Here is a 14,809-nt window from a genome sequence, read left to right as displayed (position 1 = left end):
GCTTAGTTGATTGGTTGGGTGAAACACCTATAAACATATTGCCCACTGTTGGTGAATTGAAGATGATAGATCTTTACTGGTTTAAAGTAAGGAGGAAATTCAAATCTTAGGGAGATTGGAATGCTAGAGTAAATCTGTCACTAGAAATCTACTCCCCCACACTGGTAAGGTCCAGAAGATTACGTTTCACCTATACTTTGTAACTCTACAAAATAAAACATGGGACACACACAAAGGAAATGTAGGTGAAAGTGTAAAAGAAATAGAGATTATGGTACACATGTGAAGCTTTGAATATCTACATCAACATAAATATAAAGCTTTTGGCAAATGATGAGATGGTTACTGGCTCAAGTCATTAAGGACTGTGTCTTTTTGTTATTAGCTGACAACAAAGCTAGATGGACAGAGGCTTCTATGGTTGCAAACAACAAAAAATACAGACTTAAACTATCAGTCAAAGAGGGTCCCTATTTTGGTACCAGTACCATGCTGTTTTGGTTACTGCAGCCTTGTAGTATAGTTTGAAGTCAGGTAGTGTGATGCCTCCAGTTTTGTTCTTTTTGCTTAGGATTGTTGTGGCTTTATGAGGTCTTCTTTTATTTCATATGAAGTTCAAAGGTTTTTTTTTTAATAATTCTGTGAAAAAATGTCAATGGTAATTTGATAGGAATAGCATTGAATCTATAAATTACTTTGGGCAGTATGGACATTTTCATATTTATTCTTCCTATGCAGGAAGATAGAATGTTTTTCCATTTGTTTGTGTCCTCTCTTATTTTAGTTCTCCTTGAAAAGGTCCTTCACATCCCTGTTTAGCTGTGTTCCCAGCTATTTTATTCTTTTTGTAGCAATTGTGAATGGGAGTTCATTATGATTGGACTCTCTGCTTGGCTATTGTTGCTGTAAAGCAATGCTTGTGACTTTTGCACATTGAGTTTGCATCTTGAGACTTTGCTGAAATTGCTTATCAGTTTAAGGAGTTTTAGGGCTGAGAATGATGGGGTTTTCTCAATTTAAAATCATGTCATCTGCAAACAGAGACAATTTAACTTCCTCTCTTCCTATTTGAATACCCTTTATTTCTTTCCCTTGCCTGACTGCCATGACCAGAACTTACAATATGATGTTGAATAGCAGTGGTGAGAGAGGACATCCTTGTCTTGTGCTGGATTTCAAGAGGAATGCTTCCAGCTTTTGCCCATTCAGCCTGATATTGGCTGTGGATTTGTCATAAATGCTCTTATTATTTTAAGGTATATTCCATCAATACTTATTTTATTGAGAGTTTTTAACATGAAGTGTTGTTGAATTTTATCAAAGGCCTTTTCTGTGTCTATTTAGATAACTATGTGGTTTTTGTCTTTGGTTCTGTTTATGTGATGGATTACATTTATTGATTTGCATATGTCGAACCAGCCTTGCATCCCAGGGATGAAGCCAATTTGATTGTGGTAAATGAGCTTTTTGATGTATTGCTGGATATGGTTTACCAGTATTAAGGATTTTTGCATCAATGTTCGTCAGGGATATTTGCCTGAAATTTTCTTTCATTGTTGCGTCTCTTACCAGTTTACTCATAAAATAAGTTAGGGAGCATGGTACTGGTACCAAAACAGAAATATCGATCAATGGAACAGAACAGAGACCTCAGAAATAACACCACACACCTACAACCATCTATCTGATCTTTGACAAACTTAACAAAAACAAGCAATGGAGAAAGAATCTCCTATTCAATAAATGAGGCTGGGAAAACTGGCTAGCCACATGCAGAAAACTGAAACTGGACCCGTTCCTTATACATTATACCAAAATTAACTCAAGATGGCTTAGAGACTTAAATGTAAAACCTAAAACTATAAAAACCCTAGAAGAAAACCGAGGCAATACTACTCAGGACATAGGCATGGGCAAAGTCTTCATGACTAAAACACCAAAGGCAATTGCAACAAAAGCCAAAATTGACAAATGGGATCTAATTAAACTAAAAGGCTTTTGCACAACAAAAGAAACTGTCATCAGAGTCAACAGGCAACCTACAGAATGTGAGAAAATGTTTGCAATCTATCCATCTGACAAAGGTCTAATATGCAGAGTTTACAAGGAACTTAAACAGATTTATAAGAAAAAGACACATCAAAAAGTGGGCAAAGGAAATAAACAGACACTTCCAAAAGAAGACATTTTTGCAACCAAAAAACACATGAAAAAAAGTTCAATATCACTGATCATTAGACAAATGCAAATCAAAGCCACAATAACATACAATCTCACTGCAGTCAGAATGGCAATTATTAAAAAGTCAAGAAGCAGTGGATGCTGGCAAGGCTGTGGAAAAATATGACCACTTTTACACTATTGGTGAGAATGAAAATTAGTTCAACCATTGTGAAAGACAGTATGGTGATTCCTCAAGGATCTAGAACCAGAAATACCATTTGACCCAGCAATCCTATTACTGGGTATATACCCGAAAGAATATAAATCATTCTACTATAAAGACATATGTACCTGTATGTTTATTGCAGCACTATTTACAATAGCTAAGTCATGGAACCAACCCAATACCCATCAACGGTAGACTGAATAAAGAAAATGTGGTACATGTACACTATGGAATACTATGCAGCCATAAAAAGGAATGAGATAAATGTTCTTTGCAGAGACATGGATGAAGCTGGAAACCATCATCCTCAGCAAACTAACACAGGAACAATAAACCAAATACCACATGTTCTCACTCATAAGTGGGAGTTGAACAATGAGAACACATGGACACAGGGAGGGCAACATCACACACCGGGGCCTGTCTGGGAGTGGCGTTGAGGGAGGAGAGGGGAAGAAACTTAGAGGACAGGTCAATAGGTGCAGCAAACCACCATGACACATGTATACCTATGTAACAAACCTTCACATTCTGCACATGTGTCCCAGAACTTAAAGTAAAAAACAAACACATGGTAGTAGCAGCAAGAACTACCACAAAAAACACAGAAACAACAAATCTGGGTAATAAGGCTGATTTCCAGAGTACCCACATTGTATTATTTATAATGTTCAGCTTTCTTTTCCTTTATCTTTTATTTATTTATTTGTTTTTGGGAGACAGGGTCTCACTCTGTTACTCAGGTTGGAGTGCAGTAGCATGATCACCTTTCACATACTTTGCTTAAGTGATCTTCCCACTTCAGCCACCAGAGTAGCTGAGACTACAGGTGCACATCACCTAGCCCAGCTAATTTTATTTCTCTTTGTAGAGATGAGGTCTCTCTATGCTGTCCAGGATGGTCTTGAACTCCTGAGTTCAAGCAATCCTTCTGCCTCGGCCTCCCAAAGTGCTAGGGTTACAGATGTGAGTCACTGCACCTGGCCAATGTTCAGTTTTCAACAAAATAGCATGATATATGTAATGAATCAGGAAAGTGTAGCTCATAGCAAATGTGTGTGTGTGTATATATATATATATATATATATATTTATATGTATTTTATATATATATAATATATATACACACACACATATATATACAGGCCAGATGATGCATTTACCTTTTTTTTCTTTTTTTGGAGATGGAATCTCACTTTGTCACTTAAGCTAGAGTGCAGTGGTGTGATCTCAGCTCACTGTAACATCCAGCTACTGGATTCAAGTGATTCTCCTGCCTCAGTCTCCTGAGTAGCTGGGACTACAGGCATGCACCACCATGGCCAGCTAATTGTTGTATTTTTAGTAGAGACAGATTTCACCATGCTGGCCAGGCTGGGTATAAACTCCAGACCTCAAGTGATCCACCCGCCTTGACCTCCCAAAGTGCTGGGATTACAGGCGTGAGCCATAGCACCCAGCCCAAACAAATATTTTAAATCAGTCATTAAAATATGTTTCAAAAACTATAGGTAACCGTGCATAAATAATTAAATGGAAGTCTAGCAATAATATCTTGTCAAATAAAGAATTTCAGTAAAGAGAAAAAAAATATAAGAAATGAGACTCAAATAGTAATTTTACAGTTGGAAAAGAAAATAATTGAACTAAAAACTTGCTATAGGATATGAACAACAGATTTATTCTGGAGGAAAAAGAGATGAGTAAATATAGATAGGTAGATGAAGACTCTTCAATCTGAGGAATGAAAAAAAAAATAAAACAGAAGGAAGGAAAATAAAAAGTCTCAGAGACCTGTAGTACACTATCAAGCAAAGCAACAAATAGTTCTACAGGAGAGAAAGAACAGGGCAGAAAATCCCTTTAAGAAATTATTACTGAAAACTTTCCAAATCTGATTTTTAAAACCCCATTAATCTGCATATCCAAGAATCTCAGTGATCTGCAAGTAAGATAAAGAGATGCACACCTAGATCCATTACAGTCAAACTTTTGGAAACCAAGAACAGCGTGGATCTTGAACATACTATGAGAAAAAAGAGTCATCAAGTACGAGGTATTCTCAAGGGTTAACAGTCACTTTTTATAAGAAATCATGGAAGCTAGAGGCAATATGGTGTCATATTAAACATATAAAAAAATAAAAATCATTGACAACCTAAAATTTTATATCCAGTAAGAGTGCCCTTCAACAATGAAGAAGAAAGTAGAACAACTTTAGACAAAACAGAAACAGAATATTTATTACTACCCAAACAGCCCTGCAAGAAATACAAAGTGAGTTTTTTAGGTTGAATGAAAGACACTAGATAGCAACTCATTGCCATGTCTATAAATAAAGGACACAGGTAAATGTAATTATATCAGCAAATAAGAAAACAAAAGTATTTTATTTGCAACTTTTTTCTTCTCTTATGTGATTTAAAAAGGCCTTAAAGAAATAATTATAACATCTTGATAGTCTTCAATTGTATAAATATGAAATTTTTACAACAACAATAGTACAAAGGAAGGGGTAGGGAAATAGTGGAGTAAAGTTTGTGTTAAAATTAATCAAAACCAGGTAGTTTTAAATTAAGATGCTTATGGTAATACCCAGGGCATTCATTATGAAATTGACTCACAAAAGATTGCCTGTCTACTCTTTTTCATAGAACATGTAAGCTAATAATAGGAGTAGCTCCACCTTCTGATTAGTCAGTGTTATAATATTCCCCCAAGTAATAGGTCATTCCTTCCCCTTCATGTCTTTTCCCTAGACAAAGTGAGGAATAATTTTTGGCGTTCTCAACATTTTTCCACTGTCCAAAACCACTGACAGGTTTTACCCCTCATGGCAACTAGGTTTATAACTTGTTAATATTAGTATTAATGAGTGTATAACTGAATAATTTTGTTGATTATATTTCCTTTAAAATATTCAATCAATTTCAGGTTTATTTGTATCAGCTTATTTTTTTCATGTTTTATGTTTTTTTCACCAAATTTCATTTGCTTTTCAGGTTAATATTATATACATCTTAAAAATCTCTTTTTTTTTTCTTTAAGTCTTGCTCATATGAACATTTGCAATCAATGCTTGTGAATCATTTTTGGAATATGTTTTCTGACATCTTAGGACATAAATTTATTACTTCAAAAATTATCTTTCTTGACTACTCAGAATTCTGTGTATTCTGAATTATCTTTTAGGTATTTCTTTGTAATCAAATTAAAAACTACATAAAATTATTCTCTTTACTTTTTGCTGTTTTTTAAGAAATGTCAATATATCAAAGTGCCAATTCATAAGATGTTCTGATTTTAGCATCATTAAATGTCAAGAAAATAATCGAAATTACTTCATCATGTGTGTAGATTAAATCTTGGTTTCTTTGTATATATTTTTAATAAAAGAAAGAGTCACTTTATTTTGATCAGGTATATAATGTGGTTTTAGAGAACACAGTGTTTCTTTTAACTTTTAATGATTTAAATATAGGTATGCTGACGTGGACATTTTAAAGACAGTAATCAATAACATATTTTTGTTTATTTTTTGCACAATGTCTAATAAGATGAAGACAAAATATTTTAGTTTTCTTTTTTTCTATAGTTTCCATATCCAGTCATTTGTCATTTAAATGTTTTTTGGGGAAACAGGTCACATCAAATATCTGATGATTCCACTTTAAGAAGAAAATTTATTTTAAGGAGATACAAATCTTAATGAAGAGAGTCAAATGTCTCAGTCTTCATAAGAGGTCTATTACTGATTTATCAGTTCATTATCTTCTTAACTTTTCCCTTTATAAATCTGAAACATCTGATTAACTCTGGTGCTATTAAAAGCATCACCCATGTATGAGACATCAAATGCACTAAGGGCATATTAAGATTATTTGACTGCTTTAATAAATTGCACTGGTGTATTCCTCCCTGCGGAGGAAAATAAAGCAAAACAATATAGACCAATGACTGAGAACAGATGTCAACAATACAAGAAGAAAACAAATTATGCTTTGCCCTTCTTCCGGTTCCTATGTGGTTATAATTTATTGTAATGACAATTTACCTCACCCAAGGAAACATGAAACACTATAGATTTTTCAGTTATTTTTATAACTTAGAATTAATGATGTAAATTCATCAGGTTCAATGAAAACTAATAAATAACAGGTATTTGATTATATGGCAGTCATTCAACGGTACTAATGTACATAATCTTTTTCTAAGCATTGTGGACAGAATTGTATAATTCATTATTTGGGCCTTTATCAAGACTATTATCTAGTGAGAAAGAAAAATCTACCCACGTACAGAACTTAAATGCCCATATAAGGCCTTACCCAGGACTAAATGAAGACAGACTACAAATACTGCAAAAAGCCAAATGAGAAAGACATCAGAGTACATTCTCTCATCGACTTCATTCCCTTCACTGGCTCATGTGCGTATTAGTGTACTCGTTCATTCAGTGAACATCAATATTTTGGTCATTCAAAATAGTACTAGTTTAGCAAATAACATGAACATATGCATTTATCCATTCATTCTTCAATCAATGATAAAACATTTAATATTCTTCCCTTAGGCTTCAGTCACTATGCTTGGTGCTGATAGAACAAGGATAATTATAATCCAGTCCCAATATTTCAGATCATTAAAGCCCAGAGAAGTAAAAATTTATAGCAAATGCAGTAAGTCAGCATCAGAATGCCTTAGTGGAGATTGTATTTGTGTGTGTGTGTGCGGTGGGAGTGGTGTTTTGGTCAGAGATCCAAACTGAAAACTGTCCCAAAAGTTACTAGTTATTAGACCTTTGTTTGGGGCCTAATTTCTACTCCAGAGTCATTGCTCAATAAATGTCACCTAAAATTGCTCTAATAGAGACAAAGAAGGTATCTTGGGAGTACAGGAAAAAGACTCTTTTGCTTCAAAGTACAGTGGAAGCTCCCTATGGAGGTTGGCATTTGAACTTGACTTTTAGAGGATGAGTATATTTATTAGATCAAGGAGAAGAAAGGGCAAGTCCAGCATGTGCAAATTCAGTCAGGTAGGCTCCAAGTATTTCTCTAACCACCAAGTATGAAGGGTCAGTGTGGAAAATCATAAGGACTGGGTTGGGAAAGGTGGAAATAATGCAAACCTAGAAAGGGCTTGTGTGACATAGAAATGTCAGCTTTATTGCCAACTCCTAGGAAGCCAGTAGGAATCAGTCTGGGTAGAGTGAAGGATATGGATGTTTACCTCACACAAGAGTTAGGATTGAGCAAGAGTGAAAAACTAGGAGGATATCGTAAAAGATGAGAAATGATAACTTCATGAATTTAGGCAGAAGGAATACGATCGGAAAATAGTGGAGGGCTTCTAGAGGAAAGGGGATCCTTCAGATGCATGCAAAAAAGACAATAAAGTCTATGATGTTTAATAGTTTTCTATTTATGCTTATGATGCTCATGTTAGGAATACATGGGTACTAGGTTGGCAGGAAAGTTAGTAAATTCAGACTTTGTACATTATGAGTTAAAAGCAACTTTAAAAAATCTCAATAGGGAAATATGTTTAGAATTAGAATAAAATTAAGCAGGCAGTTAGGATTTTAATGAAAGCTGTGTAATTAGCCAGTGAAGTCTGAAGCCTACAAAAGGTCACTTATCCAGAACATTTAGAGTGAAATAGTTGGGATTTTGATGTTATTCTATGTAAGACCATAGATGCTACATTGCGGAAGGAAGATAAAAATTCTTAAGAAGATAATCTAAAGTCATTAAAAAGGAATCCAAAAGAAGACTGTAATTGATATCATTTAAACAAAAGGATTTCAAGGAGGAAGTCTGCAAAAATGTCAAATGATCAATAAAGTTCTAGTAAAATGAATATTTAAAAGGTATCCTTTGTTGTTGTCTTTTAAACTTAACGATTAGCTTAGGTTTACTTCTTAGGTATAAAACTAAACTGCAATAGTTTAAAAAAATATGCTGCATAAAGCAGAGACAGATAGCATATTTTTTTTTTTGAGAAAATGGCTGCATAAGCACAGAGAGATATAGACCCATGGACAATATGACATTTTAGAATTGTTATTGTTTTATTGTTTTCCTTATTACTGTTGTTACTTTAAGTATGTCATTGGCCGGGCCATATTTATTGTTTAAGAGATACAGTACAAAAGAATAGCAACACTGAGTGTACAAGAGTTGTAAGAGAAACATTGATGGAGCAAGATATTAAGATGAGTAAAGATAACGTCTAGAGAGTGGAGAGAAGAATTAAATTGTTGTGAGATGTTAGGCACATTCATAACCTAATTAGCTGCAGAAAAGGATTGTAGTCAGAAATCCTTGATGCTTTAGGATAGCATTTTAATTATAATGAAAATGTAGGTCGAGGTTCTAGATAGAGGAATACTACACACACACACACACACACACACACACACGCACACACACACACAGAGGGATAAACATTTCTGAGTTTTTGCAATGGAGAAAATAAGTAGAGTTGTGGAAGTGAAACTGAACTGCACTTAGTACAATGAAACTTGCAGAATACTAGAGCACTTATAAGGAAGAATAACAATAACTTGAATGGTATATTTCTTTTTGGAGATGGAGTTTTGCACTCCAGGCTGGAGTGCAATGGTGCAATCTCAGCTCACTGCAATCTCAGCCTCCCAGGTTCAAGCGATTTTCCCCTCAGCCTCTGGAGTAGCTGGGATTACAGGCGCCCACCACATCACTGGCTAATTTTTTGTGTTTTTAGTAGAGATGGGGTTTCACCATGTTGGTCAGGCTGGTCTCGAACTCCTGATCTCAATTGATCCACCCACCATGGCCTCTCAAAGTGCTGGGATTACAGGCATGAGTCACAGCCCACAGCCTGAATGATGTATTTCTGATGCCTGGAATGCCATGTCAAAGGCCTTGAACTTTTTCTTTTAAACAAAGTATAAATCTATTTAATTTGCAGACGTTGAAAGCAAGTGACTACTTACATATCTATTGCAACAATGCAGTTACATTCCGATTAAAAGTTTCCTGGCCATCATCTTGGCAATATCAATAAAAACTGACATAGGTAAAAAAATTGTCAAGATTTAGTGATTACTTAGCGTAATATACAGTTAAAATGTTTGAAAGTAATATTGTAAGCATGAAAGTGTATTTATTTTTCAAATAGATTACATCCTTAAACAAGAGAACAAGGGAAAGACACAAGTCAAAGAATGTTAATGATGATTTTTTAAGAAGAATAAAAGAAAGAAAATCCCATAGACATGTTTCAAGAAATTTATATGCCATGCCCACTACTTCTGGACAACAAAGGTTCTCATTTTACTCGTTCACTTCATTAGGAGCATGGCGTGCTATTTTACCAATGTTGCCATTTCATCAATATGAATAATTGATATTTTAAATGACATGTTTATTTATGATGTATAATATTTAAAAATTTATAAATAATAGGCATACATGAATTGAGATACAATTACTTTAAAAATGATTTTCCTAAATGTCATCTAATACATTCTTAATGTATTGCTAGTCAATAATTTTAAGTAAATAGCTTTATAATTTTACTGTATAATGAAAGTTCATATTTCAAATTTATATCAAATTTATATTTACTAATGTAAAGCAATGAGTTATTCAGGAAAAATGATGTGATGTCTCAAATATTTATATAAAATTACTCACAACAAAAATTCTTCCCAAGTACAGTTTCAATTGGATTTTGATTAAAGATAGTCTAAAACAGAAACTAAATTAAAGCACAGTTACATTAAGATTCAATTAGGTACATTTAAATTGAAATGCTGTGGCTTTCTTGAGTAAAATTAACTCTACTGTTTCTTGCCATAAATTTCAGTATAGTTTATATATCAGATATATTATTCCACAAAGTTGAGTTGAAATAATGCATACACTATTGATATCCAAAAGAATTAAGATGAAAAGATAATTTATTATGAAAAAACTGAAAAAGGAACACAGTCTCAGTCTCATTTCAACTCTATAACTGAAAATGCTTCTTCTGATATATTTAATGAATCATATTTTCTACAGATAACAACAAATAGAAATGTCAAGCAGGTGAAATTATAAGAGAAATACAAAGGAAAATGAACCAAATTCAATAAGAAAGAGCCAGTGAAGTATAAATAAACTGTGTCATACAACAGGTTTTAATCTCTTTTGCAGAATAAAGTTGTCAGTTGCTACTCTTCACATCATTTTTCCACAAACTTACTATCTATGATGTCAGCTTGATAGGATTGAAGGATACAAATTATTGCTCCTGGGTGTATCTGTGAGGGTGTTGCTAAAGGAGATTAACATTGAGTCAGAGGGATGGGAAAGGCAGACCTACCCTTAATCTGGGTGAGCACAGTCTAATCAGCTGCTAGCTTGGCTAGAATAAAAAGCAGGCAGAAAACTGTGAAAAGAGAGACTGGCCTCCATCTTTCTCTCGTGCTGGAAGGTTCCTGCCCTTGAACTTAGTACTGCAAGTTCTTCAGTTTTGGAAGTCGGGCTGGTTCTCCTTGCTCCTCAGCCTACAGACAACTTATTGTGGGACCTTGTGATCATGTGAGTTAGTACTTAATAAACTCCCATACACACACACACACACACACACACACACGTGTGTGTGTATTTCATTAGTTCTGTCCCTCTAGAGAACCCTGACTAATACAGAGTTTGGTACCAGGAGTGGTTCTAGAGGAATAGAATATTAAGGATGGAGTTCATCATTGGTTTTGGGGTTTCCAGAGTTGGCTGCTTAATATGATTAGACTCAAAAATGCCAAGGACTGTACTGCTAATAGTACAGAGGACACTGGTAGTCTTTGGCATGAACTGTTTGGAGAGTTCTGCAAAATAAATGTATTTGACACTACTGATTGATTGCTCATGAGAGGCAAGAAGTTTAGTGACTCTTATGTAGAGAACCAAGGAACCATATGTAGAGAACCAAGGAACATGATGAAGCTGGTTAGTTTCTCCTAAGTTCAGTAGACAAAGCGATGAAAGACAATGATGAACTCAGGGATTCTATCTCCTGGCTTCAGAAGCAGATACTGAGCCTCAAATCTGTTAAGATTGCCCTGAGTGAGAGTCTTATCTCCTGCAGAGAACGAGCTGAAATTCTGTAAAAATAGACACAAGCTTTTATCATGAGAATGGGTGACCTGCAATGAAAGGTGCCTGCACAGCCTCACCAGGTGTCTACTATTAAAGTGAGAGTATTCATGGGAAAAGTATGGGGCCCTGCTACTTGGAATGAGGATGTGGAAGAAGACTTGGATGACGCTGAGGACACTGAGTTTTTAAACTCTGATGAACCATTTTTGCTAGAAGACACAACTTCCCCACCCCCATTACTTGAACAACCCCTCCCCAACCCATCGTGCCATTAACCTTTCCATCTTTATCTGAGGAGATAAACCCTGAGCTGCCTGAGGCAACACTGACGGCTTCCCCTGAAGAAGTTGCCAGGCAAGATAACTTTGATTTTCCTCAGGAGCTACCCCCAGCATCCCTGTTTACTACTAGACCTATAACTAAAGTCCTGGTGGGCACCGAGAGGTGAGGTTGAGAGCATGACCCATGAGGAGGTGCACTACACTCAAAAAGAACTGTTTGAGTTTTGTGATTTATACAGAAATCTGGAGAACAGGCATGGGAATGGATATTAAGGGTGCAGAATAATGGTAGAAGGGACACAGAGTTGGATCAGGCTGAATTTATTGATTTGGGCCCACTAAGTAGGGACTCTGCATTTAATGTGCAGTTCAAGGAGTTAAAAATAAAAAGTTCTAATAATTTGTTTGCTTGGTTAGTTGAAATATGGATTAAAACATGGTCCACTGTGAGTGAGCTGAAAATGCCTGATATCCCCTAGTTTAACATAGAGGAAAGAATCCAGAAGCTTAGGAATATTGGGATAGTGGAGTGGATTAGTCACTTTAGACCTACTGGGAGGGTCCAGAAAATATACCCTTGACCAATGCTTTGTGCTATAGATTTGTGAGGGCAGCACCTGCATCTTTGAAGAGCCCTGTAATGGCTCTTCTCCACATGTCAGATCTCACAGTGGGAACTACTGTCACTCAACTACAAAATTTAAATACAACGGGAATAATTGGATCCCAAAGTGGCAGGGGCCAAGTGGCGGCACTCAACCACGAAAGGTAAGGTGGGCATAGCTACCATATGGACAGCAGAGTAAAAGCAGAAATCAGAATAGTCTTACTCTTATAGAGCTCTGGCATTGGCTAATTAATCACAGGGTTCCTATAAGTGAAATTGATTGAAAACCTATTGCATTCTTATTTAATTTATATAAACAGAAAAACTTCTAGGTTGAATGGAAAAAAAGATTAATTTGAATTATAAAAACAGAGAATCACAGCCCCTCAATCAGTTTCCAGACTTGAACCAGTGTGCAGACCCAGAACCCCTTGAATGAAGGGGAGGCTGGGTACCCTTGAGGAAGGACTCCTCTACATTACTGATAATTTATGCAGTGAAACTTTCTCCCATCCTTTCCCAAGGAGATCTCTGGCCTTTTACCAGGGTAACTGTGCACTGGGGAAAGGGCAATGATCAGATATTTCAGGGACTTCTGGACACTGGCTCTGAGCTGACATTGATTCCAGGGGACCCAAAAAGTCATTGTGGCCCCCCAGTTAAATTAGGAGCTTATGGAGGTCAGGCAATTAATGGAGTTTTAGCTCAAGTTTGACTTACAGTGGTGCCAGAGGGTCCCTGGATGGATCTTATGTTCATTTCCCCACTGCCAGAAATAGACATACCTAACAGCCTGCAGAATCCCCACATTAGCTCCCTGACTGGTAGGGTGAGGGTTATTATGGTGGGAAAGGCCAAATGGTAGCCATTACAGCTGCCTTTATCTAGAAGAATATTAAGTCAAAAACAATATTGCATCCCTGGAGGGATTGCAGAAATTAATGCCACAATCAGAGACTTGAAAGACACAGGGGTCATGATTCCCACCACATCTCTATTTAACTCTCTCATTTGACTTCTGCAGAAGACAGATGGATCTTAGAGAATGGCAATGCTTTTGCCAAGACTACCATCCGTGGACTCATAGAATGCCTTATCCACCGTCATGATATTCCCCACAGCATTGCCTCTGACCAAGGCACTTACTTTATGGCTAAAGAAGTGTGGCAGTGGGCTCATGCTCATGGAATTCAGTAGTCTACCATGTTCCCCATCATCCTGAACCAGCTGGATTGATAGAAAGGTGGAATGGCCTTTGGAAGTCACAACTGCAGTGCCAGCTAAGTGACAACACTTTACCGGGCTGGGGCAAGGTTCTCCAGAAGGCCATGTGTGTTCTGAATCAGCATCCAATATATGCTACTGTTTCTCTCACAGTCAGGATTCAGGGGTCCAGGAATCAAGGGGTGGAAGTCGAAGTGACACCACTCACCATCACCTCTAATGCTCCACTAGCAAATTTTTTACTTCTTCTTCCTAGAACATTACATTCTGCTGGCTTAGAGGTTTTAGTTCCAGAGGGAGGAAGGCTGCCACCAAGAGACACAACAACAATTCCATTAAACTAGAAGTTAAGATTGCCACCTGGACACTGTGGGCTCCTCCTACCTTTAAGTCAACAGGTTGAAAAGGGAGTTACAGTGTTGGCTAGGGTGATTGACCCTGACTATCAAGATGAAATCAGTCTGCTATTCCATAATGGAGATAAGGAAGAGTATACTTGGAATATAGGAGATCCCTTAGGGCATCTCTTACTAGTACCATAAACAAAGATTTGGGTCAATCAACCAATAAAAAAACCATGATCTACTGAGGTGCTTGCTGAAGGCAAAGGGAATACAGAATGAGTAGTAGAAGAAGGTAGTCATCAATACCAGCTACAACCACGGGACCAACTGCAGAAACGAAGATTGTAACTGTTATGACTATTTCCTCCTTTTGTTAAAAACATGTTTGTTCATATATACACTTATACTAAGAAAATACCTTCATTTTATGTCCTTTATTATCATGTGAAGTAAGATTTGATTTTATTGAATATTTATGAATATTTATTATATTATATGAGTATGTATAATATATAATATATTATATATGTAATATATATTCCATTAGTTCTGTCTCTCAAGAGAATCCTGACTAATACAACATTCTACCTTGTATCTAAGTTATCATCTCACGTTTAAACACAATGAATTCCTTATTCAAAATAGCTACCCAATATGCTGTTATCAATCATCTAATAACATGAAAACATTCATACAAAAGTAAATATTCCTGGGCAAGAAACAACGAAATCCCACCGCTTTACAATAAATATTTTAGGATATCTACCATGAAATGTCTAATCTGTATATACATAGTATGTATGTACTATATATGTGCACATACCTGTATATTAATGCATT

The sequence above is a fragment of the Rhinopithecus roxellana genome, unplaced genomic scaffold (genome assembly GCF_007565055.1).
Source record: "Rhinopithecus roxellana isolate Shanxi Qingling unplaced genomic scaffold, ASM756505v1 contig2786, whole genome shotgun sequence".
Classification (NCBI taxonomy): domain Eukaryota; kingdom Metazoa; phylum Chordata; class Mammalia; order Primates; family Cercopithecidae; genus Rhinopithecus; species Rhinopithecus roxellana.
The sequence above is the reverse complement of the archived record's forward strand: the minus strand, read 5'-3'. Positions refer to the sequence as shown.